The 7300-nt window shown below is 37.5% G+C and overlaps 1 pseudogene; it reads right to left on the bottom strand.

Annotated features, from left to right (window-relative positions):
* Nucleotides 1–3659: 3659 nt before the first annotated feature.
* Nucleotides 3660–4586, bottom strand: LOC127428556 (olfactory receptor 52E8-like; annotated as a pseudogene).
* Nucleotides 4587–7300: the final 2714 nt, after the last annotated feature.

Below are 7300 nucleotides of genomic sequence, written 5' to 3'. Positions count from 1 at the left end.
TAAAAGGAACATGTTTATCACATATGGCCAGGAAATTGGATTTAAAATAATCCCAGGCTAAATTTACATCTGCCATTCATGTTACAACACCCAAATCACTGTTATAAATATCATGTAAAAAAGCTTGTTCGTTAAAATGTTTAAAAAATCTTTTATAAATAAAATGTGGTAAACTCTTAGGAATCTTACAATTTCTCACACCAACAACTGCAAAATGATCACTAATATCATTACAGAAAACTCCAACCGCAGAAACTGTATGAGGTGCGTTGTTTAAGATGATATCCAGTAAAGTAGATCTGGCCAAATCCTTTTGATTTAACCAGGTTGTTGAATTTATTAACTGCACCAAGCAGAGAGAATCACAAATCTCCTTAAATGGGTCCAAAGATGATGATAACCAGTCCCAGTTCAAATCACCAAGTAAAACCAGTTCAGATTTGGTCCAATCATGGAGAAAGTCAGCAAGTAAAGTGCCTACTTCACTTGGGGATGAAGGCAGATGATAACATCCAACCACACTAATGTCTGAGCCAATTGAAAGATTTAATTTAATTGTTAATAGTTCAAAACCATTTGGTTTGCTGAATGACTGTAAGCAGGAGCAATTTAAATTAGATTTCACATATATTGCAACTCCTCCTCCTTTTTTTGCACAATCAGATCTAAGGACATAATATCCATCAATACTAATCATATCATTTGTAATTAATGTTTTTAACCATGTCTCAGAAAAGACCATAATGTCTGCATCAGTCGTGTCAGCTCAAACTCTTATTGAGTCCATTTTATTGATCAAATGGTGCACATTTAGATGTTTTAGAAGTTTTAGAAACTGTAGTTTTAGAAACTGTAGCTTTATATTCACCAGGTGTTTGAAGTTGAACCAGCTCTGGTCCTGGATTAGGATGAACATTGTCCGATAGTAGAAGCAAAAGGAAAACTAACCAAATTCTCCTCGCTGGGCCATCGGTCGAGCCTTTACAACAGGTAGATGACGTGTAGGGTGATAAACTCCCATTTCTCCACAACCACAAGCAGCGCAGTCCTCACAATGCATCTCCAGAAGAGATGGACAACACAAGAGAGAAATCTCTCCAGGACAGCTGAATCATCGGAGTAGGAACCTTGATCAACTCCGGTGCAGTCCCGGCACATTGAACAGGCCACTGATAGAGCACAGGTACACCCCAACCGCTCACGCCACCTTCTCCAACGCCGTCCTTGATGCCAAGAGACACGCCAACCCCAGACATCCGCAGCACCAAGCCACCACACATGTAAAACAGCAGAAAAAATATCAGTTTTGAAGGCAAAGGTGGTCACATCAAATATTGATTTAGCTTTTTTTATGTTTACTGGACTTTGCATGACATTAATTGATAAATGAAAACTATTTATGGCATTATTTTCAAAGACATCCTTACTATGCAACATTTTTCACCAGTGCCTAAAACTTTTGCACAGTACTGTACACTATAGTAACTAAAGAGCCACTTGCGTGACGTGTCTTCTTAAAGATGTCGTTCCACAAGTGTTCCCTATGTGAACTGCACATCCCACTGCCTGACGAGCACTAGAGCTATGTTCACTGCCTGGGCCGTGCCCACACATTAGCAGCTCTCATGGAGACAGACTGCCCTCACTGCGAGGGCATGAATTTCTTGACATTGCGATCTAGGATTGACCTCGTTCTGAGGGAAGATCCAGCCTCTCGTGCCCTCCCACCTACCTCTACTGTGAAAGTCATTTCAGAGAATGCTGGGATTTATGGCGGCAGCATCTGCTGTCATACCGTTAGGTCTGTTACACATGAGACCTCTCTAGTACTGGCTCAAGCGACACATTCCACATCGCACCTGGAGCCATGGGCGCATTCACATCATGGTGACTCGCCACTGCCTGGCAATGGACAGTGCTGGCCTTCTACTAACAGGGTGTTATGTTGGGTAAAATTTTCAGAAGAATTGACACAATGCCTCCTCCAATGGAGGGCGTCATCTCCTCTCATTGCATGCTACACATGTCCAAGGCCATCTGAATTTCAGATTGGATCTGTTGTCACATCAGGGAGCATTAGAGGAACGAACCTTGCGAATGTGTTGTGAGAAGACCAGCCTGCTGCAAAACAGATGTCTTGTAAGGACACACCATTCATCCATGCCCATAAAGAGGCCATGCCTCTAGTTGAGTGTGCTTTAACACCAACTGACAAATCGCACCCTGTGACTCATAAGCCAGGGCGATCGCATCAAAGATCCAGTGAGAAAGTCTTTGCTTGGAGACGGACCTTTCTTTTGTATGTCCTCCATAGCACACCAAAAGAGCTGCTCAGACAGTCTGAACTGGCAGGTGCGCTTAATGTAGGTGTGCAGCACTCACACATGGCATAACAAATGCAAAGACTGTTCCTCATCCAAATTAAATGGAGGAGGGAAAAAGGCTTGAAGGTGAACCACCTGAGCTCTGAAAGGAGTGGACAAAACCATAGGCACATAGTCTTTTCTGGGTTTGATGGTGGCTTTTGAAAGACCCGGACCAAACTCTAGACATGAATTGTGGACTGACAGTGCTTGCAAATCACCGACCCGTTTTACTGAGGCCAGAGCCAGCAGTAATGCGGTCTTAAGAGAAAGCACATAGAATTAAAAAATGTCCAGATGCTCGAAGGGGGACCCCACGAGCACTTTTAGGACCAAAGTTAGGTCCCATATCAGGACTGTAGCCGGGTGAGGGGGATTTAGCCGCCTCGCACCCCTAATGAAATTTATGATCAGATCATGATTGCCTATAGATGTGTCGGGTTCAGGTTTGTGATACACAGAGATAGTCACTGAGCTTTGACAGAGTGAGCCCTGAATTCAATTGCTCTTGAAGAAATGTAAGAATTTTAGGTATGGGGCAGTTCATTGGGTCTTTGCCTTGTGAAAAGCACCAATTAGTGAACATATACCATTTCAGCACGTAAAGGCGTCTCGCAGTTCATAACCGACTGGGTCAGTTCTGGGATGTTTAGCACGCTCCATCCAGGGGCTACACATGCAGTTTCCACAGCTTGGGCTGGAGAGCCGTCCAGAATCACCATCATTTCTGGAAACCAGGACTGATTGGGCCACTTCAGTGCACCAAATAGAATCATTTCCTTGTTCCTGTATATGACATATACAGATTATTATTTTTTTTTTTTTAAACAATGGAAATTAAGGAATGAACTTGTAAACAGTGATGGAGTAATTAAAACGACTCTGTTGACAAATATGACAAATCATATTGCATCATAGTGTATTGACTGTGTAAGGCCGTTTTAGAGCTAAACTATATTTCACACAAATGTGTGTGCTTGGTTGCAACAAGTATTATGTAAATTTGAAGTTAATTAAGACGATGACAGATTTTAAACAATAAATTAATTTCGTCATTCATTCTGCAGCAACTGTATTATTATTAGGAATAACATGCAACATGAGTGAGAAGCAAGGCAGTATGCATATTCCATCCTCAACAGTATTTGCAGCATACAGTAATAATAGGTTCAGTAATGTACAGTATGTTTACATTAATTAAGGGCACAAGTAAAAGCAATGGTAAAGTATCCTTTCCTTTGGCAGAATGCAGTACAGCTTTTGCAGTAAACACAAATAAGCATACTCAATTATTTGTCACGATTGTTTTATATAATTAATGCATGTTTTGAAGACTCTTTCGTGAACCTCTTTGAGCTTTAAGCCATAGATTACAGGATTGAAAAGAGGTGACACTATTAGCATCTCTAATCCAAAAAATTCTGCAGGTTCTCTTGGTTGCTATTTAAACCGTATCTGTTGTATATGGAATCAAAAACTGCTGCAACAGTTACATTTATCAAAGATATTATATGAGGCACACAGGTCTGCCAAAATTTCCTTCTGCACTCTAATGATGCTTTACATGCAAGTATAAGTTTTATATAGGACACTATAATTATAATCACAAGGCCTAAATGTAAAGAAATAAAAACAAGTCCATAAATGTTATTGGTGACAGTTGCTTCACATGAGAGTTTTAATATTGACGCATTGTCACAATACAATTTATCAATATGATATTTACATATTGACAACCTATTTGACAAGATAATGGCAAAGAACATAGTAAGAACTGGTACAATCCAACATAAGCCAAGTAGTATGCCACATGAAAATTTGTTCAGCTTTGAGTGATAGTCTAAAGGTCTACATTTAGCCACATGTCTGTCGTATGTCATCACTGCTAATGTACAATATTCACACATAGCTGAACTGTAGATAACAAAAGCTTAGAAGGCACACATGTAAGAACGGATCAAATATGTATCCAATATTAAATCATGCAGGAATTTAGGATAGAATCCTGCTGTTCCATATAGATCATTTAACACAGATTGCACAGAAAAATGTACATTGGTTCATGAAGGACTCTCTCCAAGACAATGACCACACTGAGCCAAATGTTAACAAACAGGATCATAATATAGAGGAACAAAAAGCATGTAAAATATACATGCCTATATATTTTAGAGTTTTTGGTTCCATTAGGATGTAGGTTGCAAAATAGGTCATATTATCCATTATATATTTTATTAACTTTATATATATATATTATATATATATACACACACACACACACACACACACACACTACTGGTCAAAAGTTTTGAAACACTTGACTGAATTCTTAAAAGATTTGATCTAAAGGCGGATGCTTAAATGTTTGAAATTAGTTTTGTAGACAAAAATATAATTGTGCCACCATATTAATTTATTTCATTATAAAACTAAAATGTAATAAAAAAATAAAATAAAATAAAATAAAAAAAGATTTTGAAATTGATGACTTGGACCAAATAATAAAGAAAAGCAGCCAATAAGTGCCCATCATAAACTACGTTTCCATCCAAGGATTTTTTGCGAAAAAAGTTTTAGCGCATCAAAATTAAGCTGATGGAAAGCAAATTATCGTTAAAATTTCACAAGTGTCGACATAATATTTTTCCGTTTAACTCTAGCGCATAAACTATATGTCGATACATCAAATGCCGTGAAAAACTGGTTTGGAAACACTTTTTTTCGAGAAAATGTGCACTACCGCAAAAATGGTATGTGTCACTTGACAGAATTTACCCCAATCGTTAGCCTGTGTTAATCATGACGACAAGGAACACATGCTTGAAAGCCAGTTTATTGTATGTGATTATGGATTGATCTTAACGGCATTAAGATCCGATCACTGCAAACATGACGCTTCCAGGAGTGCCAACACAAATATCTCGTATCATGCACATCGACAAGTGCACGGAGAACAAATGAATGGCCACTGTTTGTGATTAATTTAATCGCGGTAGACATCCGTTTATTTATTAAAGTTGCTTTTACATACCATTCAAAATAATAGACGGCAGTCATGGAATTAGCCCACAATACAAAAAAAACATATTTCTGTGCACAAAGATGTTTTAAATTAAAAATAAATGCACAATACTAGGAGAAAAGATTCAGTGTGCTTTTTTGGAACACTAACAGCCCAATTATATTAAATTATTGTTTAGCTTTTGAAAAAATACCGGCAAAATTCCCTGTATTAAATAAAATAAATTACCAAACAAAAAACGCATCAAATGAAAATATTATATATAATTGCCTTTTCTTTACACAAATTTAAATTAGCCGTACCCTGTTCTGTAGACGAATAAAGTCGGCTGAATGACATTTTCTACACTTCAAGATTATAAACTATCAGAACTATTTGTCCAAATGAGTTCACTTTCAGAAAACCAGCTTTTGAACCTTTTAAAACCTTTACATTTTTTAAAAATCTAACCCTCTTTACCTCAGATCGCATTTGCTGAGCTGCTTCAGAAAATTTTAATTGCATTATGACGCTAAAATTAATTTGAGATGACAATCAAGTTCAGTTGGTCGTTAAAAGTTGCTGGACAAATATGCGGGACATAATGCAGTTGTGATGGCAATGCTTTAGATTATTGTTCAAAACAGCCTGTTGAATATCAAGAATGTATCAAATGTAAACCCTGATATTACACCGCATACATTTTTTTTTTTTTTTTTAGCTGTGCACACAGCATACACACATCGATGGATGGTCCTTTTACTAAGACTGAAAGTTTCCTCCACTACTTTGTGCAGGTTGCCAGCTTGAACAGGGCCATGACGATTCGCTTTCGGGTCGCAACCGGTGGCAACCTGCGATAGGCGCAACATCAGGACCAATATTACAGTCCTATCAGAAGGGCAACTGCTCCCTTTTGATTGCAATTCCTCGTCTACTGATTGCATTTATTTGTGGAATTAAAATGACAATAAGCTGGCTAATTTCAATGAATTGTCTCAGTACTCTTCCCATTTTACCAAAACTTCGGAGGAAAAAAAAAATAGGGACATCTGGGAGGCGAATTAGCGATAAACACACATTTCTGAACGGAAACGGCTTAAGGGCAGATCTCTTTTGCGCTAAACCAAAACTTATGCGACAAAGTGTTTTTTAGGCATGACGTCATCACGCACACCATTTTTATCGATAAAAGGCCATTTGAATGGAAACAGGCAGAAGACGGCAAATTTCGCAAAAACATTTTTACGCATTTTCACTTTGTCGATAACAAAATAGCGCGAAAAGTGGATGGAAACTAGGCCATAGATGGGAACTCCTTCAATACTGTTTAAAAAGCATCCCAGGGTGATACCTCAAGAAGTTGGTTGAGAAAATGTCAAGAGTACATTTCTGCAAATTCTAGGCAAATGGTGAATACTTTGAAGATGCTAAAATATAACATAGTTTTGATTTATTTTGGATTTTGTTTCGTCACAACATAATTCCCATAGTTCCATTTATGTTATTCCATTGTTTTGATGACTTTACTATTATTCTAAAATGTGAAAAAAATAAATAAATAAATAAATAAAAAAAAAATTATAATAAAGAATGAGTAAGCGTTTCAAAACTTTTGACCGGTAGTGTATATGTTATTCTACAAATGTAAATGTGTCCATAAGCAAAATAAATGGTAAAATGGTTCAAAACCAGATTTAAAATATAATGTAAATCCAACATAAATGCTTTTAAAAACACAATGAGCACTAACACCAATTAACCATTACCATTGCTTTGCCAGAGTTGCAATCTTGCTTGCTCACATTCATGCAATAGAAGCATTCAAAATCTTTGATGTGCTTATAAAAGACTTTGATGCTCAGAGCAAATTCTCTGAAGTTCTACCAAATAAACTCTGGGGAATATTCAATGACCTTTGCAGGCCTTTATGCAG

Source organism: Myxocyprinus asiaticus, chromosome 38 (assembly GCF_019703515.2).
Source record: "Myxocyprinus asiaticus isolate MX2 ecotype Aquarium Trade chromosome 38, UBuf_Myxa_2, whole genome shotgun sequence".
Lineage (NCBI taxonomy): Eukaryota > Metazoa > Chordata > Actinopteri > Cypriniformes > Catostomidae > Myxocyprinus > Myxocyprinus asiaticus.
Note: the sequence above shows the minus strand (reverse complement) of the source record. Positions and strands in the feature narration are given on the sequence as shown.